The 25,472-nt window shown below is 39.3% G+C and overlaps 1 protein-coding gene across 1 annotated transcript in view; it reads left to right on the forward strand.

The window, feature by feature from the left end:
* Window positions 1–25,472, forward strand: part of scara5 (scavenger receptor class A, member 5 (putative)) — a 501,271-nt gene that overhangs the window by 464,073 nt on the left and 11,726 nt on the right. The gene's annotated exons all lie outside the window — the stretch shown is intronic.

The following is a 25,472-nucleotide window of genomic DNA, read 5'->3' on the forward strand; positions in this document are numbered from 1 at the left end:
TGTTAATGACCTGCATTGTAAGATGAGGCCGACTACTTGTGTACTGGACCTCATCCCCACCACACTACTTAAATCCTGCCTTCATGCCATAATCCCGACTATTACAACAATAATAAACCCATCCCTCGACACTGACTTTGTGCCGCTCACTTTTAAAACCACTTCTGTAACCCCAATGTTAAAAAAATCGCAACAATTTTCGGCCTATTTCCCACTTACCTTTTCTGTCAAAAGTTCTTGAGCGTGTTGTAGCCTCCCAACTCACCAATTACTTAACCACTAATAACTTGATGGAACCCTTTCAGTCTGGTTTCAGAGCACAGCACAGCTGTCAAACTGCTCTGCTACAGGTGACCAATGATTTTCTTATGGCAGCAGACTCTGGGCAAACCAGCATATTAATTCTGTTAGAGCTCAGTGCAGCATTTGACACTGTCAGACATGACATTCTACTGTCCAGAATGGAGAACATGCTGGGTATCTCTGGCACTGCCCTCCAGTGGTTCAAGTCCTATCTGACTGATAGGCAAGAGTTTGTTAGTCTTGGCAACAGCAGATCCAGCTCAGCGCCAGTCACACAAAGAGTTCCTCAGGGCTCTGCCCTCAGTCTTCTGCTTTTCTGTATTTATATGCTTCCACTTGGCCATATTATTCGTAGCTTTGGACTGGGTTATCATTTTTATGCAGACGATACTCAGCTCTATTTCAGTATTAAAAGAAAAATTGTATACAGTAAATGTGTGTACAGTGACACTAAACGTACGTACATGTACTAAGTACTGTAAGTAGAAAATTAATTATGGTTACTCACCAACAATGACATGATGACTTGTCCGATAACGATGAGTTTAATTTTACTGCACAACAAAGGAGAGAGTTACAGCCCTTCTAAAGGAGCCACTTCAGGCAACTGTGTAGCACCGCCGTTATTCTTCTTCAATCCAAATCCCTAAAGCAGATTCCATCCAGACTACTGCCTTATTACATCCACTTACAACTCGTTTTGCACCCTGTTTAAAAGGACACTGTGGCCGTAGATTTTATATTTCTTTCCTACTTTTTAACACTAGAATTACCAGAGCCTACGAAAAAACTCGTAATTCCGTCCCACCTTAAACTGCTTCTTAAATCCCTTCACACCTCTCCGCCAGCGCCCTTTGTCTTCTAAATGTGCTGATAAAGAGAAGCTTGGAGCAGCCGGCTATTCCATCCCCCCACCAATTTAGACGTGCACGAACTTCTCTCAGCTCATGCCTTGATTGAGTATCTGGGAGTGAAGTGGAGTTTTAGAGTGGAAATAATAGATCGTTGTTTGGAACACACGCATTTCATGTCTGTTCCGTTTCTACAGTAATCTGTGTCAACACATTGTTAAAACAGAAACGTTTTTTTATATTCTAGTAGTAGATGACAAAAGGTAGGCATAAACTATATAATGTATGAAGCCTGAAGTCCAAATAGCAAAGAAACATTTTCACAAGAATAACACAATTGCGCTTTTATTCAAAAATATAACTGCAGAAACAAAAAGCCGCCTAAACATGTGACATTGACACCACTTTATTGTAACTGCCTCCGTGGCTCAATAGACTCAGCCCCCGCTTGGGAATCAAAAGGTCACGAGTTTGATCCTGCGCCCCTCTGTTTTGAGAAGTAAACTGCTCTTAGTCTTACTGTTTTAAAATAAAAGCATACATTTGATTTCAGTATGTAACAGCCGGTGCAATTTATGATCCTTGTAAAGGTTAGCTTTTTTTTTAATTCACTTTTCATTCTCTCAGTCGCGTTCAGAATCAATCCATACAACCCCATCTGACACAGCTGTTTTCACTAAAGACGCGCTATAGCTCTGCAGTGTACCACGATGCATACTAACGCCAAACACCCTCAACCTAAAGCCCCCGGGTTCTGACACACAAACGCTGGCGAAGCTGCCTTCTTCGTATCTCACCGTCACTTGCTTTTCTTTTTATTCAGTTTTATTGAGTGTTCCTGCCAGTCCCGCATGTTGCTGTATGCTGTTTCTTTTGTACTCCAGGACATGCAGAGGAAAGAATGGTAAAGACCAGTAACTTCGCGCTATATGCAATCATCAGACACTCCCCATCTGCCTGTGTCGCTCAAACACAGGAACATATATTGGTGTAAAAGTATAACAAAAGTGCACTTTTATTCAAGTGCACTTTTTCCATCGCCTTTTCCTGTAAGAAGCAATGTACACACTTCTCTCTATGCTGTGGTTTCTATTACACACCTGAAAGAAAGAGACAATATATGTGAAAATATAATCGCACTAATGCAATATTATTTGAAAACGAACAGTGTCAGATCGGGTGTGAATTTATGCAGGAACTGGAAATTCTCTGATGCGGGACCTTCCCCAGGGAAGAAAGTACAGTGTCAGGTGCTCATTCAGTGTAATAGAAACCATAGCACAGAGAGGTGTGTACACGGCAACAAGTACACGTGTCGTGAAATGTAGGAAGGACGGTCCTTGGGTGTGTGGGAACTGTTAATATTTGAATGTGATGATTTTATATAGCACGGAATGAAAATCAGCACTTCTTAGCATTGCACCATGCAAGCTGTCGTATCAATCGCCTACTGTAACTTGCTTTCTTTTTCTTGGTTATACAGGTAGTTTTGAATAAAAGTGCACTTGTTTTGTTTGCGAAATGAAGTGTCTGCGTGCACTTTTCGTGGCATTACACGTGTATTTTTTGAGCATGCCCGTTTGAGCAGTATAAAAGTATTGAAAAGTATAACAAAACAACGGGCAGATGGGGAGTGTCTGATGATTGCATATAGCGCCGAACTTACTGCTCTTTACCATTCTCTCCTCTGCGTGCCCTGGAGTACAAAAGAAACAGAATACAGGCGCTATAGCTCTGCGTTGTACCACGATGCATACTAACGCCCCCCACCGGTTCTGACACACAGGCGCTGGCGAAGCTGCCTTCTTCGTATCTCACCGTCACTTGATTTTCTTTTTATTCAGTTTTATTGAGTGTTCCTGCCAGTCCCCGCATGTTGCTGTATGCTGGATATTTTCACATGTATTGTCTCTTTCTTTCAGGTGTGTAATAGAAACCACAGCATAGAGAGAAGTGTGTACATTGCTTCTTACAGGAAAAGGCGATGGAAAAAGTGCACTTTTGTTATACTTTTACACCAATATATGTTCCTGTGTTTGAACGACACGGGCAGATGGGGAGTGTCTGATGATTGCATATAGCGCCGAAGTTACTGGTCTTTACCATTCTTTCCTCTGCATGTCCTGGAGTACAAAAGAAACAGCATACAGCAACATGCGGGACTGGCAGGAACACTCAATAAAACTGAATAAAAAGAAAAGCAAGTGACGGTGAGATACGAAGAAGGCAGCTTCGCCAGCGTTTGTGTGTTCGAACCCGGGGTTGCCTTTAGGTTGAGGGTGTTTGGCGTTAGTATGCATCGTGGTACACTGCAGAGCTATAGCGCGTCTTTAGTGAAAACAGCCGTGTCAGATGGGGTTGTATGGATTGATTCTGAACGCGACTGAGAGAATGAAAAGTGAATTAAAAAAAAAGCTAACCTTTACAAGGATCATAAATTGCACCGGCTGTTACAGACTGAAATCAAATGTATGCTTTTATTTTAAAACAGTAAGACTAAGAGCAGTTTACTTCTCAAAACAGAGGGGCGCAGGATCAAACTCGTGACCTTGATTCCAAGCGGGGCTGAGTCTATTGAACCACGGAGGCAGTTACAATAAACTGGTGTCAATGTCACATGTTTAAGGCGGCTTTTGTTTCTGCAGTTATATTTTGAATAAAAGTGCAATTGTGTTATTCTTGTGAAAATGTTTCTTTGCTATTTGGACTTCAGGCTTCATACATTATATAGTTTATGCCTACATTTTGTCATCTACTACTAGAATATAAAAACGTTTCTGTTTTAACAATGTGTTGACACAGATTACTGTAGAAACGAACAGACATGAAATGTGTGTGTTCCAAACAACGATCTATTATTTCCACTCTAAAACTCCACTTCACTCCCAGATACTCAATCAAGGCATGAGCTGAGAGAAGTTCGTGCACGCGTTCTAAATTGGTGGGGATGGAATAGCCGGCTGCTCGAGCTTCTCTTTATCAGCACATTTAGAAGACAAAGGGCGCTGGCGGAGAGGTGTGAAGGATTTAACACTAGAATTACCAGAGCCTACGAAAAACTCGTAATTCGCCCCACCTTAAACTGCTTCTTAAATCCCTTCACACCTCTCCGCCAGCCCTTTGTTCTCTAAATGTGCTGATAAAAGAAGCTAGGAGCAGCCGGCTATTCCATCCCCCACCAATTTAGAACGTGCACGAACTTCTCTCAGCTCATGCCTTGATTGAGTATCTGGGAGTGAAGTGGAGTTTTAGAGTGAAATAATAGATCGTTGTTTGGAACACACGCATTTCATGTCTGTTCCGTTTCTACAGTAATCTGTGTCAACACATTGTTAAAACAGAAACTTTTTTATATTCTAGTAGTAGATGACAAAATGTAGGCATAAACTATATAATGTATGAAGCCTGAAGTCCAAATAGCAAAGAAACATTTTCACAAGAATAACACAATTGCACTTTTATTCAAACATATAACTGCAGAAAGAAAAAGCCGCCTTAACATGCGACATTGACACCAATTTACTATAACTGACTCAGTGGTTCAATAGATACAGCCCCCGCTTGGGAATCAAGGGATCACGGGTTCGATCCTGCACCCCTCCCTTTTGAGAAGTAAACTGTTCTTAGTCTTACTGTTTTAGAAGAAAAACATACATTTGATTTCAGTCTGTAACAGCCGGTGCAATTTATGATCTTTGTAAAGGTTAGCTTTTTTTTTTTTATTCACTTTTCATTCTCTCAGTGCGTTCAGAATCAATCCATACAACCCCATCTGACACGGCTGTTTTCACTAAAGACGCGCTATAGCTCTGCAGTGTACCACGATGCATACTAACGCCCCCCCGGTTCTGACACACAAACGCTGGCGAAGCTGCCTTCTTCGTATCTCACCGTCACTTGCTTTTCTTTTTATTCAGTTTTATTGAGTGTTCCTGCTGTATGCTTTTTCTTTTGCACCCCAGGACATGCAGAAGAAAGAATGGTAAAGACCAACTTCGGCGTTATATGCAATCATCAGACACTCCCCATCTGCCCGTGTCGCTCAAACACAGGAACATATATTGGTGTAAAAGTATAACAAAAGTGCACTTTTATTCAAGTGCACTTTTCCATCGCCTTTTCCTGTAAGAAGCAGTGTACACACTTCTCTCTATGCTGTGGTTTCTATTACACACCTGAAAGAAAGAGACAATATATGTGAAAATATAATCGCACTAATGCAATATTATTTGAAAACGAACAGCGTCAGATCGGGTGTGAATTTATGCAGGAACTGGAAATTCTCTGATGCGGGACCTTCCCCCAGGGAAGAAAGTACAGTGTCAGGTGCTCATTCAGTGTAATAGAAACCATAGCACAGAGAGGTGTGTACACGGCAACAAGTACACGTGTCGTAAATGTAGGAAGGACGGTCCTTGGGTGTGTGGGAACTGTTAATATTTGAATGTGATGATTTCATATAGCACGGAATGAAAATCTGCACTTCTTAGCATTGCACCATGCAAGATGTCGTATCAATCGCCTACTGTATCTTGCTTTCTTTTTTCTTCGGTTATACAGGTAGTTTTGAATAAAAGTGCACTTGTTTTGTTTGCGAAATGAAGTGTCTGCGTGCACTTTTCGTGGCATTACACGTGTATTTTTTGAGCATGCCAGTTTGAGCAGTATAAAAAGTATTGAAAAGTATAACAAAACAACGGGCAGATGGGGAGTGTCTGATGATTGCATATAGCGCCCGAATTTACAGCTCTTTACTATTCTCTCCTCTCGTGCCCTGGAGTACAAAAGAAACAGAATACAGACGCGCTATAGCTCTGTGCTGTACCACGATGCATACTAACGCCCCCCACCCGGTTCTGACACACAGCGCTGTGAAGCTGCCTTCTTCGTATCTCACCGTCACTTGATTTTCTTTTTATTCAGTTTTATTGAGTGTTCCTGCCAGTCCCGCATGTTGCTGTATGCTGGATATGTTCATATGTATTGTCTCTTTCTTTCAGGTGTGTAATAGAAACCACAGCATAGAGAGAAGTGTGTACACTGCTTCTTACAGGAAAAGGCGATGGAAAAAGTGCACTTGAATAAAAGTGCACTTTTGTTATACTTTTACACCAATATATGTTCCTGTGTTTGAACGACACGGGCAGATGGGGAGTGTCTGATGATTGCATATAGCGCCGAAGTTGGTCTTTACCATTCTTTCTTCTGCATGTCCTGGGGTGCAAAAGAAAAAGCATACAGCAGGAACACTCAATAAAACTGAATAAAAGAAAAGCAAGTGACGGTGAGATACGAAGAAGGCAGCCAGCCAGCGTTTGTGTGTCAGAACCGGGGCGTTAGTATGCATCGTGGTACACTGCAGAGCTATAGCGTCTTTAGTGAAAACAGCCGTGTCAGATGGGGTTGTATGGATTGATTCTGAGCGCGACTGAGAGAGTGAAAAGTGAATAAAAAAAAAGCTAACCTTTACAAAGATCATAAATTGCACCGGCTGTTACAGACTGAAATCAAATGTATGTTTTTCTTCTAAAACAGTAAGACTAAGAACAGTTTACTTCTCAAAAGGGAGGGGCGCAGGATCAAACCCGTGACCCCTTGATTCCCAAGCGGGGGCTGTATCTATTGAACCACTGAGTCAGTTATAGTAAATTGGTGTCAATGTCGCATGTTAAGGAGGCTTTTTCTTTCTGCAGTTATATGTTTGAATAAAAGTGCAATTGTGTTATTCTTGTGAAAATGTTTCTTTGCTATTTGGACTTCAGGCTTCATACATTATATAGTTTATGCCTACATTTTGTCATCTACTACTAGAATATAAAAAAGTTTCTGTTTTAACAATGTGTTGACACAGATTACTGTAGAAACGGAACAGACATGAAATGCGTGTGTTCCAAACAACGATCTATTATTTCACTCTAAAACTCCACTTCACTCCCAGATACTCAATCAAGGCATGAGCTGAGAGAGGTTCGTGCACGTTCTAAATTGGTGGGGGGATGGAATAGCCGGCTGCTCCTAGCTTCTTTTTATCAGCACATTTAGAGAACAAAGGGCTGGCGGAGAGGTGTGAAGGATTTAAGAAGCAGTTTAAGGTGGGACGGAATTACGAGTTTTTTTCGTAGGCTCTGGTAATTCTAGTGTTAAATAAAAAGAATCATAGCCTCATTGATGCTGTAATGGCATCCTACAGCGGTGTAGCTTTTCTCTTCCTTCAACAAATCCAAAACGTTTACCTTTTTGTTAACATCTTCCATTGGCGCTTGGGCACAGACCCTGAAGCAGTAGCAGTAGCAGATCATTTTCGAGCCTTAATGAAGGGCTTGACTATGCACAAAGAAACACAAAAGAGCACAAAAGTTAACTCTTTACACAGCGAAACACGTTGATGCTGAATGAGCAAGACGAGACTTCCTGGTTAACACTGCATTCAGCACACAGGAACTTAACTGCGTGCTCTGATTGGTTAGCTTCTCAGCCATCCGCCAATAGCGTCCCTTGTATGAAATCAACTGGGCAAACCAACTGAGGAAGCATGTACAGGAAATAAAAAGACCCATTGTCCACAGAACCCGCAAAGCAGCAAAAGATCCACGTTATATGTTTAGTTATGCTTACATATAAAATCCGCGATAGAGTGAAGCCGCAAAAGTCGAAGCGCGATATAGCGAAGGATTACTGTACTGTGTATAAATAGTGAAAAACTGTTTTTTAGAAGTTTAACGTTGCTAAACACAACCAATGATGAGTCAAAATGACGTCATCTAACATAAACATAAGACATAATATAAGAGGACTTGACCGAACTCACAGGGACAAACCACAGTGGCGCGAAGGTTATTGGGAAGAGTGGAGAAGAAAGAAACAGAAAAAGAAGAACAGTAGTTTGTTGAGCCTGTTGCTTACTTGTGGCTGTGGTGAAGAGTTTTCCTTAAAATAAATAAGATCTTTGTGCATTTAACTTGTGCCCTGAGTCTGTTGTGTTGGGTTTGAGGAGCAACAGTGCCCTCTAGTGTCCACAACAGTTTAGCCCAGCAGTGGGCATTTTTGAGGTTATTTAGGACTCTCTGTGCTCTCATATAAAGTCCACACCATTTTGGTGCTGATGAAGCACAATAGCACTCTAAATTTCTTACGTTCATGTGCAACAAATGTATTTAAATATGTAATTAATTTATTTAATAAAAAAACACAACTCAGCCTGATATAAACCTTCTTCTTGTTTCCCATGCATGTCCTTTCCAGTGTTTTCCTTCTTTTGTGGCTTGTGCTTCCCAGATAGGCTCCAGGCCACCACAACCCTGAACTGAACTAAGCGAGTTTAATAATTGTTGGATGAATGTTATTGTATCTTGTTTAAGTTATGTATGTATAGATAAAAACTTAAAATTGAGGTTAAAAAGGATATGTTTCTTTTTTCAAGTCACACTTATTGCTTCATAGTAATGGTAGACTAAGTGTAGACTATTTTATGTATTTAAACAAATAATTAGCATACATTTGTGTTTATAATGGCAGTGAAGGGTACCAGGTTACTAATGTTAAACGAAGCCTTAAAACATTTAGAATATGTCCATTTTTCAGGCTAACATGTTATTGAGATTGTACACATATTGCAGAAATAGGATATCCATGTAATTTTAGGATGGAAACAAAAAGCAACAAAGCGCTGGTCTCATCTGTTGCGAGAGATGGACGTCTGAAGTGGAGCTCCGCTAGCAGCAGTGTTATTTTTCATATTATCTGCTTATTATCCTGAGATATCCTGTACTTATTCAACCCGAGGGGCACTGCTATAGTATATGTAAGCATATATAAACATGACCAACAAGAAAGGGTGTCCGAAAGAACCGAAAACTAAAGCTGCATCCAAGCTAAGATCGGCAAGGCCTAGTTCAAGATACAGCCTTTCAGAGACTTACCTGGATCAAATGGACGAAAGCCCAGACTCCTCAGGACCACGGTCTGCCACATCGTCGCCAGCTGAGAGCGAAATGGGGAGCGAATGTATGAGCGTGAGCGAAGCAGGTTTCGATAGCTCGCCGATTGGAGAAAATCACCTGAAACTGGAAAAGACCTTGCAGTCCGTGGTTTCAATTACTCCACGCGAGCCGGGAACAGCGGGGACACTGGCTACAATAGAGCCTGCCGCTTGTGCAAGAAAGCACAATTGAACTGTCTGAACTGAAGGTGATGTTCGCTGAGATCATGCAAGAGATAAAGAAAAGCGAGAAGGCAAATGAGAAAGCAAGGGTAAGGGCAAATGAAAGACTGCGATAGGAGCTGCAACTGGAGTTGCGACAGGTGCTGGGTAAAATTGAAGAGCACATTCAGGAGAACTCGGTTAAACTGAGCATGCTTACTGATCAACTGGAGGATCTCAAGGAGACACTCACGACTCGGATTGAAATAGCAGAATATTTAGCTGCCAGTGCCAAAGAAAAAGCAGTAAATGTCAGCTCCGAATGCAAAAAACTCGGAGACAGAGTTGCTTTGGAAGATGGAAGCAGAAGGAATAATGTCAGAATTGAAGGGCTGCCTGAGAATCGAGAAAGTCCAAACCCTGTGAAATTCGCAGCTGAACTTTTTCCAAAATAATCAGGGAGGACTTTAAAGCAGATTCGGAGAAAGCCGTTACCGTGTACGCGGATCAAATACCGTTAGACCTAGATCTTTTATTATTCGCTTTGAAAGATTGTCATTTAAGCTAGAGGTGATGGCACTCCTCAGAAACAAGCAAGAGATTATATATGAAAACAACCACATTCGTATCTTCCCTGACTTCTCTCCAGCAACAGCTACTAATCGCGCAGCCTTCTACAACATTAAACAGCGGCAAGCCAGCGTCAAATACAGCCTCTTGTATCCGGCAAAACTGAAAGTGGAATGGCAGGGTCAATTCTATGTCTTCGCTAGCAAGGAAGAAGCAGAAAAGGAATTAAGAAAGCTGATCCCGGACTATTCTGATACATAATAGTGAGTCATGGCTGTTAATGATATGGCAAGGATTAATAATCTACTGTCTGATCTATTTGTTTAAAATACGGGTTTTTATCATCATATATTCTCATTATTTCTCATTATTACTAGGGCGCTATCTGTTTATGTTTTATTGTGCTTATTGCTTATTACTTTTTCTTTTTTCTTTTTTTTTCTAATTATTTTCTCTACCCTAAACAGACTGTTCAATATCATACCCTTGGTTTATTGTTATTGCTATTACTGCATTAAGACTTATTATGCTTATTCTGGACACAGTTTTAACACCATCCCGGGTTTATTATCTGGGTGTATTATCTTAATGCACTAAAATTGCTGAAGATATATATATATTTTAAGTGCAAAACTTTTTTAGACTATATTGGTAATAGATATCTCTATTTTTAACCCTAAAGCGCCGCTGCATGGGGCTTGTTTTGCTTTGGACGTGCTCTGTCTCTGGGTATGTCAGAGGACTGGGACTGTGTGAAGTGGGTTTTAGCCTCACTTGGGAGGCAAAAGGGAGGGTGGGGGTTAAGGGGAGAGAAAGAGAGCAGGCTTGATCTATACCTAATCTATCCTTAATCTTTATAATTATAACTACCAACATAATAATAGGCTGCATGACAATAACTCTAGGGGAAATAGGAAATTAATCTCACTTCCAGTTAAAACTATAAAATGACATCAAAAACTCAGAATCAATGTCTCCATGATGGGACAGTTAACTTTGTAAGCTGGAATGTTAAAGGCCTGAATCACGAATTAAAGAGAAAGAAAGTACTCTCTCACCTAACAGGTCTAAATGCTAAAATAGTATTTTTACTAAGCAAGGATCAGTTCCGGCTGCAAAAGACTGGACTGGCCAAATGTTCCATTCTAGTTTTACAAAGAAAACTAGAGGTGTGGGAATTCTCATACATAGAACAGTACCATTTGTAGCATCAGATGTAGTATTGGATCCTGAAGGGAGATATGTAATGGTCATGGGAGACTTATCTAACTGTAAAATGATTTTGATAAATGTTTATGCACCTAATGTTGATGATAAGGAATTTATACAAAATTTATTTGCATCCATTCCCAATCTGAACACTCATAAAGTTATAATGGCTGGGGGCTTTAATTGTGTTCTAAATCCACTTTTAGATAGGACTTCCTCCACAGGGGAACGCATCTAACACGCAAAGATAATTACAAAGTTTATAACTGATCACAACTTATCAGACCCTGGAGGTTTTAAACCCAAATTCAAGAACATATTCTTTCTACTCACCAGTACATCATTGCTACTCAAGGATTGATTACTTCTTTATAGACAATAACTTCTTGCCTAAGATTAAATCTTGCAAATACGATGCTATTGTTATTTCTGACCATGCACCTATGATCTTGGAGCTAAAATTACTAAGCCCCATACACTCACCCGCAGATGGCGCCTCAACCCGCTTCTATTAGCTGACGAGAATTGTACTGAATTTATATCCAAACAAATCAAATTCTTTCTAGAGACAAATACATCCTGAGATCTCTGCAGGAATACTCTGGGAAACTCTTAAGGCCTTCTTAAGAGGACAGATTATCTCATATCTTTCCCACAGAAATAAATGAAGCCAAGAAAGTAGCAGAGATAAAAAGCGAAATTACTAAAATAGATGAAGAACATGCCAGACTACCAAGCGAGACTCTACATAGGAGGAGGCAGGCTCTACATTCAGAATTAAACCTCTTGACAACTAAAGAAACTGAACAACTAATTTACAAATCCAGACATCATTACTATGAACATGGAGAGAAAGCTAATAAGCTTTTAGCTCAACAAATTCACAAGCAAGAAGCGCAATCTCGTAATCACTAACACGAACGGAGATAAAATCATCGAACACAAAAATATAATGCACACTTTCAGAGACTACTATAAATCCCTATATACTACTGAGTTTAAAGAAGACAATACACAATCTAATGCATTTCTGGATACATTACAGATACCACAAATAGACGCTTTTAGTGTGAAGGAACTTGATAAACCTCTGGCATTATCAGAATTACTAGATGCTATAAAGTCACTCCAAGGGGGAAAGCAGCAGGCCCTGATGGCTACCCTGCAGAATTTTACAAGAAATTCTCCGCTCAGCTAGCTCCCTCCTATTAGCAACATTTACAGAAGCCAGAGATAACCAATCTCTTCCACAAACCTTTCCAAGCACTAATCACTGTTTTCCAAAACAAAATAAGGACTTATTACAATGTGCATCATACAGACCAATTTCACTTCTGAATAACGACGTTAAAATACTCTCTAAAATCATAGCAGAAGGATGGAGAAAGTGCTCCCCTCGTAATATCACAAGACCAAACTGGATTTATTAGGGGCCGACACTTATCTTCAAATCTTCACGCCTGTTTAATGTAATATACTCACCAACTAAATCAAACACCCCAGAAATATTATTATCATTGGATGCAGAAAAAGCATTGACATGATTGAATGGAAATACCTTTTACTACATTGGAGAAGTTTGGGTTTGGCCCAACATTTGTGCATGGATTAAATTACTGTATACTGTATTACTATATAACCCAGAAGCTTCAGTTTGCATAAACAACATTTGCTCAGACTACTTTAAACTAGAGCGTGGCACTAGACAAGGATGCCCTTGTCACCGCTGCTGTTTGCAATTGCCATTGAACCACTGGCAATACATTGTCGAAATACTGATCAGATAAAGGGGATTAGCAGAGAAGGACTGGAACAGAAAATCTCATTATATGCAGATGATATGGTACTGTATATATCGGACCCAGAAAATTCTGTGCCTGCAGTCTTAGCAGCACTCACAGAATTTCAAAAGATCTCTGGTCTCAGAATTAATCTGAATAAAAGTGTACTTTTCCAGTGAATTCTCAAGCATATAATATTAGATTAGACACCCTACCTTTTATCATTGCAGAACAGTTTAAATACCTAGGGTAAACATCACAAGTAAACATAAAGCTCTTTATCAACAAAATTTTCGTCTGCATGGAAAAAATTAAACAAGACTTGCATAGATGGTCAACCCTTCATCTCACACTAGCTGGAAGAATTAACACTGTTAAGATGAATATTCTTCCTAAGCTCCTTTTTATTTCAAAACATCCAATATACATTAATAAATCATTCTTTAAGCAATTAGATTCAACAATAACCTCATTTATTTGGAATTCAAAACATCCACGCATCAAAAGAGCGACCCTACAAAGACAAAAGGCAGAAGGCGGCATGGCTCTACCTAACTTCCAGTTTTATTACTGGGCAGCAAATATACAGGCGATAAGAACCTGGACACAAATAGAAGAACATACACAGGCTTGGACCGCAATAGAAGTAAAATCCTGCAGTACTTCTTTGTATTCCTTGCTCTGTGCTCCAATAAACACACGTTATCGGCAATACACTAATAACCCAATTGTGCTCCACTCACTTAGAATCTGGAACCAATGTAGAAAGCATTTTAAGACGGAGAAGCTTCTATCTGTGGCACCTCTGCAAGAGAACCACCTCTTTCAACCTTCACAAACATATGCAGTTTTAATATCTGGAAAAATTTGGAATTAACTTGCTTAGAGATCTTTATATAGACAACGTCTTTGCATCCTATGAACAATTACATTCCAAATTTAACATTCCAGCTACACATTTCTTTCACTATCTTCAAATCAGGAACTTTGTTAAACAGAACCTTCCAGATTTTCCTCATCTTGCACCCTCATCCATGCTGGAAAAATATTGCTCAATCTCAAGGACTTAGACTCCATCTCTACAATATATAAAATCATTTTACAATCCCTCCTTTCAAAGATCCAAGAGGACACTGGGAAAAGATCTCTCAATTAATATATCAGAAAAGGAGTGGAAAGTAGCAATGCAGAGAATTCACTCGAGCTCCATATGCATAAAGCATACAATTATACAACTCAAAATTATATATCGAGCACATCTGTCTCGTCTAAAACTCTCCAAAATGTTTCCAGGGCATGATCCAACCTGCGAACGCTGCAACCAAGTCCCAGCCTCACTGGGTCACATGTTCTGGGCCTGCACCAAATTAACATTATTCTGGACAAAATTTTTAATTACCTCTCAGACAGCCTTGGTCTCACAATCCCTCCTAACCCATTAACAGCTGTGTTTGGGGTTCTTCCAGATGGGTTTAAATTGGAGAAAGACAAACAAACTGTGATTGCATTCACTACACTGTTGGCACGCAGACTTATTCTGATAAACTGGAAGAACCCAAACTCTCCACTTTCAAGTCAGTGGGAAACCGATGTGTTATACTATTTGAAATTGGAAAAAATCAAATACTCAGTTAGAGGATCCGTACAGACTTTTTTCAAAACATGGCAGGATCTAATCAGTAATACTGTATGTTCAAATAAGCTGATAAAGCACAGAGAATTTATTAATTTAGGTATGTTTACAAGCCTTAAATTTTACACCATTTCGCTTGCTCTCTCTTTCGGGGTGGGGATCGATTTGTCCTTAACTCAATTTTTTTTTGTAAAAAGTTGATTGATTTGTATGGATTGCAATAAAATTAATAAAAAAATAATAAAAAAAAAGCAACAAGCAAAACATTTTAGTGAGATTCTCCGATTTTAAAAGGAGATTTACACTTCACTTCACTGCTCCTCTTCCTTTGTAACAACCGTTCAGGGCCACGGGTGTGGATTCAACTCAGAGAGTCATCGCCATGCACCATTATCGACATTACTTAATCTTGATACCCAGATGTGAATTGCTATCTCTTTTCTATAGACAGCAAGACAGTAATAACTGAAAAAAGTCACACTTATAATCACTCACATTCTTTCACTATTTTAAAGATAATTCACTTCCACTGAAACGATAGTACTAGTGTATGCTTCAGTGGTCTAGCAAGAGAATTATTGAGCATCCGCGTAGCATGCCTTCAAGTGACAAGAACTGAACAGATGATATTGGTATACATTTAGTTTTAATCAAGTTAAAGTTTAGTAAGTTCAATACAGACATTTTAGCATAGGCTGAGTGGTAACACAGAGCTGTCATTCCTGCGTCGCGGAGCCAGGTTCTGCATAAAATTTGCACATGCTCCCCATCTATTTATGGATTGATTGGTTTCAGTGAGTATCAGGGAGTTTACTCATTCACTCCAATCTTTTATTACCATTTCCTCATCAAGAGTAACTCATCATGTGTTAAAAAATTTGATAAATATGCTTGTGGCACTTCAACCTATTTCATCAAGGTTGGGCTCTAACACTGTGCCTTTTTTTTTTTTTTTTATTGTGCAGGCACACAACATGCCATACAAAGACCGGCATGCAGGTGGCTGGGCTCTTTCAAAACTAATTTTTTTATTACAAATCCAGAGTAGTGTAATTAGTTCAGTTCAGATTTATTGTTATGTGTGAAATGTACAACTAAACTCTTATGCTCACATTTCTTCATGACACTGCTACTCATTTTGAATTGTGCTCCATATGCCATGTAAAATAAAAGCACAAAATGTAATAGGCAAAGCGTAGACACCATTTATGAAAAAATAATCATGATCTGAGCATGCAACTATCTGTTATTTCAAGCCATGGCAGAACATAACCACTGAGGAAACAGAATTACAGAATCAAAAGTATGATAAACAGAATATAGCTTGGTGAAGGGAAGGAAGGAAGGAAGTCTAAACTCCACCATGATGCCCACTGTGAGCAGATAAGTGAATAAGGAATGTATCTTTACTTTGAGAAAATGATACCAGGAATCTGTGATATAATTTATTATTTCCAGCTTACTTTTGTTGTCACCAGCATGCCACAGAAATGCAGAAGGCTTGCTTTCCTAATTTCGAACCCTTACCTGCTTAAAGCATTTATTTTACATTTGGGGAACAAGTACCAATTAACTGCATTATAAAACACAAAAGCAAGCTAGTTTATTTAAAAATATGCTTCACTTTAGATTACAATTTCATTTGGAAAATTAATATACACCATGATTGTGAAAAAATAACTTCAACTTAAAAAGTACCAGACTTACCCTTTAAGGTGTTATTCACTTTAGAAAGTTGGCATGAGTTAGAAGCCTACTGTTTTCAAAAGACTAACTGGTAGGGAAGAATGCTGTAAATACTAAGCATGAATACCCCCTTGGAATTTTATTTTATACTAGCCACGTTACCTTTCGGAGACGGGTAATAGAATAATTTAAAAATATTTGTTATTTCTTGTCCTACATGTACCTTCAGCGTCTCTTCTCTGTATTCACGTGTGTGTGAATGCCTCTCCTCTCATGTGTTGTCTCCTGAGTGCCTTCCAGTAAAGCCAACGTCGCATACTCACTTTATTTGCAAGGCATCTTTCTCATCTTCTATCTGGTTTTATTCTTGCCATCTTTGAAGGCGACTCTCTCAGCGTGTCTGATACACTTATACTCCTTCATGTGCATCTCACAATTGCACTTCCTCTTTCGTTGCAGCACGAAAGCCAAACCGACCAATCAGATTGCTCTGAAGGACTGGACACACAGACCTTAGTGTTTTTATTGTATAGTAGATTTGGTTAATGTTCTAATCCAAGGTAACTTATAAAATATGGATATGTTATAACTCTTTATGAATATCCTTTATAGTTCAAACATGAGAAGATTAAGAGACTTGCTTAGGTCACACAGTGGAGCAGAGGCAAGAACTGAATTTTGACCTTATGGCTTAGGGACCAGTGCCTTAGCTGCTACACCACACTGCCTTTATCAGCATCAAGTGTGTTTGGTTAGCCTGACATGGGGAATGCAGATATTTATTATGTTTTGTGTTAATATGTGAGACACACAAATTTTAAAATAACAAATAGGAATAAATAGGTTGCTTTCTATTACAGTTATGCAGGATACAAGTCATTGGCCAAAGATGCGTGACGTTTGACTTAATGTCATGTTACAGTTTATGATTTGAAGTTAAAGAGGTGACTGCATGGAAAAAACTAGCACATAACCCTGAAACCCCATGATCAGCGTGTTGCTATTCTCTTGAGCATAATGATATGTACCAGTGTTTTCTTTCCAGATGAAATTAGCATAATTCCTACATGAGATTTAGGCTGCAGAGAGAAATTCTAACACAGAGGCATTCTGTACCTTTGAGTATGAGAAGATAAATTACTCCCATGGGCTTCTGTGTAAATGTGAGCAGAAAAGTGTTATTATCAATGATGTGGTAAAGTCAGAGGAAATGCCTGCACACATACAAGTATTTCTGTGAAGTTAATAATATGAACCTGTTCTTGCTTTGAAAAACCTTTATCTTTATTTTATTTTATATTATTGTATGTAAATAGATTTAGTATCCTTAATAAATCCTGGATCATTAATCAAACATTTTTTGAAGCTAGTCTGACACCTGACAGATGTGTTAACAGGAGGAGAGAGGTTAGGAGCACGCACTGATACAGCGCATTGCCGCACCCACCACATGACAAACCAACTCGGGATCCAGATTAGGACCATGCAGCCATGCAGCGGGTGATACCTCAGCACCACACTAGCTCAGATGGAGTGGAACAGTGTGAGGTTATTTTTTATGGTGGCTGGAGTGCCAATTCTGCCAGCAACCCCCAAGTTTTTCCCTGCCGGTTGGAAGGCCTACATGCAGGGACGGATACAGATTAATGTCATACACAGGACAGAGCAATTGCAGGTTAAGGGCCTTGCTCAAGGGCCCAACAGAGCAGAGACCCTTTTGGCATTTTACAGGATTCAAACTGGCAACCTTCCGATTGCCAGTGCAGATCCCTAGCCTCAGAGCCACCACTCCACCTATAGGAACATGCAGAAAACCAATATTTTTATTAATCGCAGCAACAAATATATTAAATTGCAAGAAATTCACTCCTGAGTTGATTCTGGGTTTTACATTGAAACATGTCACAGTTCCATAAATCAGTTTGTGTATAATCATAAAGAAAATGCAGATAAATAAGGAAATATGGAATGGACAGAAACAAACAATACTGATGCAAACAAGAGTGAAATAATAGGGTTGCTTTCTATACTGCAAATTGACTATTACAGAAAAGAAAGATAAAAAGTGTATTTGAATGTTTTTCACTTACTGCAACACACTTTCCTTTTGACTTAACAGCTTTTCTGTTTTGATCTGTCAGTGATTGCTTGTGAAAAATGATTAACAAACATTGAGGAAAGTCTGAAAAGGGGCAGAACAAAAAAAAAGGCTTGTAAAAGGACCACCTTTGATTGTAAAAAAGTGGTCTAACGGGAGGACTTCTCAAGCTTTTAGTACACTAAGTTATTATTCTATATTTTTCTTTGAACACAGTACATTCATTGGTTTATCATGATAAAAAATATTCATAATTAATTCACTCATAACTTTTATGAGTTTGGCAAGTCAGTAAGGAGAAAACAGTGTGGTCTAGGCTGGAGCTGAACTTCAAGTTGGAGGTTTACTGCTTCTTTTCCTACCTCTGGCTCACTGAGTACCGTATATACTCGTGTATAAGTCGAGTCTTGAAACCAGAAAAATCGATCATAAAATCAGACCCTGACTTATACGCCCATTCAAAAATGTGACACTTATATATATATATATATTTTTTTTACATCTTTTTGCCTTTTCCAATCTTGCATCAGTTTCTCAAGCACATCGAATTTTGTTGTTACCAATTTCTTTCGCTACTTCAATGATGTTTAATTTAAAACCAGCTTCATATTTTCTTCTGATAAAATGCTCCATCGTAGATAAGGGCTGCTCTTACGATAAAGGTGTATGAGGGTGTGAGATACAAAAAACACAAAACAGTGCAAACATCGCTTCGGAATAGTTCAAGTATTACCGTGTGATCACGTAGGCACAATACATAGAAAAAAAAAGGTAGTGTGTTACGTAGTTACTCTCTCAGGTGGGTGTTAGCATATCATAATCTCTTCGACCAATAGCATGAGTTTTCCACATTTGAATTATACGACCGACATTATAAAATACCAGAAATTATACTGTAAAATCAAGTCCCAACTTATCAGCAGGAGAACTTATCTGCGAGTATATATGGCAACCCTTAAGCAAGTTATTTTAATGTGTCTGAGCTTTAATTGTTAAAAATAAACGTAAAATATGTTACATAATTGGTGTCATAGGAGTTGGCATTACTGTCTGGGGTTTGAAAGTTTCACATATGATTATCTGTGTAGAGTTTGCATGTTCTCTCCATTTTTGTGTAAGTTTTAATATCTCCAAAGATGTGCATGTTTGGCTAAATGGTGGCTCTAGTATGACCACAGTATATGTGTATGATAGAATGGACTGCATTCTGGGCAAAATTAATTCCTACCTTTACGCTGTGCTGCCAGCCTTTGATGGAAAAAGTGGCCTTTAGGAAATAAAGTGTCTTGAGGTGGTGTTCATTGTATAAAATATAAATACATTTCTAAGTTTTCCAAGTTCTTTAGTATACTGAATGGGAAGAAAATAGTTAAAGAATTGAAGGATGGAAGTAAAGAGGATTATTGTTGTGATTGTGTTAATTTTTTCAGGCTTATCAAATTTTTTTGTGGACATTTTGAATTTTTCCTAGTCACTCTGAATATTTCTGCACTAGGTTTCCCTTTCTTTTTGTGTTTGTATTCCATTCTAAATGAGTTTATTTATCTTTATATATGTAAAAAGATGTAACACCATTTTGATTTTCTAATGGGCGCTGCCATTTTGTGGTACAGTTGTCACAATGCAACAAACTGTTGCAAGGGGTCTTGACTTGGAAAATGTACCATATTACACCACTGGCATGTATGTATAAAACTACAGTAGAGCCATGCTAGGTTGCACTGTCCAAGATTGTGAATTCTCTCTTTAAAAGATTTAGAGTGTTTAGATTTTTAGTTCTGTTTAGATTTCAGGTTTACAATTCGCCAGCTAGTATTGTTAAATTTTCATTTTTGCTTCATATTTTTGCTTTGATGATTGTTCTTCTATTCTTCTATAAAGAAGAGCTTCATAAACTTGTGAAACTGACCAAATTACAAGATGCCATAAACTCACTGCAGAACAGAAAAATTGTAGGCCCAGATAGCTATCCAGTAGAATTTTGTAAAATCAAATCAGTGCATTATTCTTAGCAATGTTTAAAGAACTAGAATAAATACAGTTCTACCAAAAACATTAATGTCTTTACTTTAATAATTTCAAAATCAATATATACTCCTGACCAACCCCAAACTCCTTTTATATTACTTTCAGCACTATTTATGAACCTATTCAGTTTGGTACATCCAACTTCAATCATGTTAAAGTACATAATTGCTTCCACAAACTAATTTTTCACATAGGGAACTTGTCTTTCTTTGTTTTCATTGCTTCCTGCTGTACCAGAAATGCACACGTCTTTGCACTCTCCTCTGTTGACATCTACAGCAGTCAGTCTCTCATCACTTGTTTTATTTTCTAAATTAATTTCTTTTTAGGTTCATAATAAATATCCTGCAGTTTATCATCTTCATGTGCTAACCCTGGTATGTACACATAGACCTTCTCAGGATTTGTTGACTCTACTCCTGTCTTTTAACGGACTGTCTCCACAGTATGTTGCTCTTTATTTGCTATTCTCCTCGAGTGCCAAACACACAAATACCTTCTCTCTGTCATTTACATTCCCGTGAGCTCAGATCCTTAAAATAACAATGTCATTTTTTCCCTACGTAACTCCAATTTGCTCAGACTACTCAGACGTCCATCTACTTTTAATCATGTTCATCCACGCTTTGGTTGCTGAAAAACAGACACTATTCTTGTAGAAATGGAAGATTCCAAACCTGAAAAAGATGCAAGTGCATATTTGCATAGATCTCGACACTTTCTACTGCAAAGCCAATTTAGAGTTTCCACTGAGCTGAATTGCATTTGAACAAGATTTGAAATACAAGTTGGTCCAATGTAGGAGCCACACCTGAGAAAAAAACATATTGTGTCTAGTTTTTTTATGAAGACTCATGTGTAAGAACTTCCTGTCTTGGGAAGAAATTGATAGTCATAACAATGCCATTACCAGTAAGCAAATACTGTTTCACCATTTGTTATGCTCTGTTTCCTTAGTGGTGTATATTTATTTTTATTTATATTAAACTGAAGACACAATGATGAAGTACATAATGTTCATTTCAATTAGTCCGTAATGCAAAAATTATTCAGAAAAAACAGATGTAGTGTCATGCATAGAAATGAGTAGATAACAATGTCAAAGCCAAAAAAGGATACAGGCAGTCCCCGGGTTACATACGAGATAGGGACTGTAGGTTTGTTCTTAAGCTGAATTTGTATGTAAGTCAGAACAGGCACATTATTTTTATAAATGCTATTGTTGACCGAATGTAACCAAGTGCTCTGCCAATGAATGATGGAGTTTCACCTCTCTCTGACCCTTTTATTATTTCTACTTTATTTTCAGTGGTGATGGTTTTTCTCTTCTTTACTGTGTCACCAGCACTTGCATAAGATTTGTGTTTCAGAGACATTCTTGAAGGGTGAAGACAAAAGATTAAGATGAGCTCTTCTGCACAGCACTGTACACGCTATCACAGCAGGAAGGCACCCATCAACACGTCTGATCTACTGACAAGAGACAACTTCCTGCTATGTACATAACAGTACAAGCAGGCTTGCTATTGAGAATGAATGGGGGCATCGACGGGCGGTTCATCTCCAGCCCAACTCACAGTCACCTCCACTACAGTATGCTGCCTGCAGCATCTGCCCACCGAGAACGAACACGGTGCAGCCAAAGGCGGGTAGCGAATCGCCCCCATTCAATTGGCAGCCATCCGATGAACACTACAATGCTACCCCCTGCTGCCCCGTTCACCCTCAATGGCCTCCATTCAGCCACAACCGGGTCACCGCTTGCAGCATTACCAGCCGCCCACCGAGAATGAACGGGGCAGCCATGTGTGGTGGGCAGGCAGTGAAATCACTTGCCGCCGGGAGTCGCCCGAGGGACATTACACTGCACAACCAGCGAAATCACCCCCCTCTAGCCTCCGTCTAGCCAACACTTGCAGCATTACCAGCCGTCCACTGAGAATGAACGAGGCAGCCATGTGTGGTGGGTGGGCTGTGAAACCACTTGCCACCGGGAGCCACCCGAGAGACACTACACTGCGCGGGCAGCGAAATCGCCCCCCTCCAGCCTCCGTCCAGCCACCGCTTGCAGCATCCCCAGGCCGAAGATGACAGAGCGGCAGTTACTGAGGCGCATGTGTCGCAGCTGCAGCCCCAGTCGTAGGTCGGATGTCCATAACCTGGGGACTACCTGTATTTCAAAAACAGTATTCAAAAATAGGGCTACATGTCATTAACAGGAATCTAAATAAGAACCAAATCACTAAACCAAACTAAAAGTCCAATAGAAAGGCTAAAAATCAAAAAATGCAATTTACTAACAAAGAAATTGCTAAAGGATGAGGAATTCAAGATTGAGACTGTTGCAAAGTCAAGAATGCAAATGCTCAAATAACGTCTCTATCTGAGATACCCAACATCTCACTGCATGACTAAACAAAACTAAAATGTTAATATTACTGTCTAAATGGAAATGCCAACATGTCATGCCAGAATATAGTTTCAGCCTTTTAACATATAGCATATTGGGAGACCATAATGCCTATCTAAACTCAATTTACTGTTATTCAATAGTCAGAATAACAGAAAAATATCGTAGTAAACATAAGCACTTCTCATATGTGTTGAGCCAAGTACCTGTGGCGGTGTACTTGTGTGTGTGTCTGTCTCTTCTGCCACCACACTAATTATAATACACAAATGAATCATTAAATTCAGTTACCTTGTGCTATTGAGCCCCACCATTGATAACAGCAATTTCACCTTTCTATTTTCTTGCAGTGTCAAGTCTTCTGTTCAGCTACTTTTTCTCTCTCCTTCTCTTTCCATGGTTACTTTATGGATTTTTCTAATACGTGTGTAGAAATAGGACACAGCAACCCCAAACATTTAATGTTTACATACTAGAGAAAATTGGGGGTCTGGTTTTCAGTAAGAAAACCTGTGGATGGAGTCTTTTCAGCAGCGGAGTTTGCGACTATTTACTATAATCTTTTTAATGAGTTGTTCCTGATGTGTATTCTCATTCAAAAATCACAACTGTCCCAGTGAAGCTATAAATCATGTGACTAGAAACTGGGGGCTGTCTCTACAAACAACAAAGTGGCATCCAAGCATTTGAACCACAACCCCAATTCCAATGAAGTTGGGACGTTGTGTAAAACGTAAATAAAAACAGAATACAATGATTTGCAAATCCTTTTCAATTGAATACACTACGAAGACAAGATATCTAATGTTCAAACTGACTTGTTTTGCAAATCTTCACTCATTTTGAATTTGATGCCTGCAACACGTTCCAAAAAAGCTGGGACAGGGGCATGCTTACCACTGTGTTATATCACCTTTCCTTTTAACAACACTCAATAAGCGTTTGGGAACTGAGGACACTAATTGTTGAAGCTGTGTAGGTGGAATTCTTTCCCATTCTTGCTTGATGTACAACTTCAGTCCGGGGTCTCCATTGTCGTATTTTGCGCTTCATAATGCGCCACACATTTTCAATGGGAGACAGGTCTGGACTGCAGGCAAGCCAGTCTAGTACCCACACTCTTTTACTACAAAGCCACGCTGTTGTAACACATGCAGAACGTGGCTTTGCATTGTCCTGCTGAAATAAGCAGGGACGTCCCTGAAAAAGACGTCTCTTGGATGGCAGCATACGTTGCTCCAAAACCTGTATGTACCTTTCAGCATTAATGGTGCCTTCACAGATGTGCAAGTTACCCATGCCATGGGCACTAACACACCCCTATACCATCACAGATGCTAGCTTTTGAACTTTGAGCTGATAACAATCTGGATGGTCCTTTTCCTCTTTGGCCCGGAGGACACGACGTCCATGATTTCCAAAAACAATTTGAAATGTGGACTCGTCAGACCAGAGAACACTTTTCCACTTTGTGTCAGTCCATCTCAGATGAGCTCAGGCCCAGAGAAGCCAGCGGCGTTTCTGGGTGTTGTTGATATATGGCTTTCGCTTTGCATGGTAGAGTTTTAACTTTCATTTGTAGATGTAGTGACGAACTGTGTTAACTGACAATGGTTTTCTGAAGTATTCCTGAGCCCATGTGGTAACATCCTTTACAGAATGATGTCAGTTTTTAATGCAGTGCCGCCTGAGGGATCGAAGGTCATGGGCATCCAGTGTTGGTATTCGGCCTTGCCGCTTACATGCAGAGATTTCTTCAGATTCTCTGAACCTTTTGATGATATTATAGACAGTAGATGATGAAATCCCTAGATTCCTTGCAATTGTATGTTGAGAAACGTTCTTAAACTGCTGGACTGTTTGCCCACGCACTTGTTCACAAAGTTGTGAACCTCGCCCCATCCTTGCTTGTGAACGACTGAGCCTTTTGAGGATGTTCCTTTTATACCCAATCATTACAAACACCTGTTTCCAATTATCCTGTTCACCTGTGGAATGTTCAAAACAGGTGTTTTTTGAACATTCCTCAACTGTCCCAGTCTTTAGCTGCCCCTGTCCCAGCTTTTTTGGAACATGTTGCAGGCATCAAATTCAAAATGAATGAAGATTTGCAAAACAACAATAAAGTTTATCAGTTTGAACATTAGATATCTTGTCTTCGTAGTGTATTCAATTGAATATAGGTTTGAAAAGGATTTGCAAATCATTGTATTCTGTTTATATTTACGTTTTACACAACGTCCCAACTTCATTGGAATTGGGGTTGTATAAAATGACAGTTCCCAAACAAAAGAAGTTCCCACAAAATGGTGGTGTATGAATGTTAGCATCAGAAAAATGTAAAACTGCCAAAAATAAACAATTGTAGGCAAAATAACAATATATTTACAAGATTAATACATAGGATTGGTGACAAATTCCACTATCTCACCATTTACTGTAACTCACAATTTTTCGTGCCTCTTTATTCAACCATGTCATATGCCATTCATTGTCTGTTCTTAACCCCACACCCCTAGTAGTGGACATCCAGTGTATCAGTTTCCTGGATTTAGATAGTTGATTCACTTCAGTTTGTTTCAATGGTAGACTTACAGTCATGACCAATGGCCTTGGGAGTCTGTGGGACAGCACCATGTCCCAGATCTTACATTATCTGCCCATCACTGGTTTATTGCCAGATGTGATGAATGTATTCATATGCCGTACCTTGGGTAGGGTGCGATGTATGGTAGATTCTCCTGTCCACTGGATCCCTTTGAG

Source organism: Polypterus senegalus, chromosome 3 (genome assembly GCF_016835505.1).
Source record: "Polypterus senegalus isolate Bchr_013 chromosome 3, ASM1683550v1, whole genome shotgun sequence".
Taxonomy (NCBI): Eukaryota; Metazoa; Chordata; class Cladistia; order Polypteriformes; family Polypteridae; genus Polypterus; species Polypterus senegalus.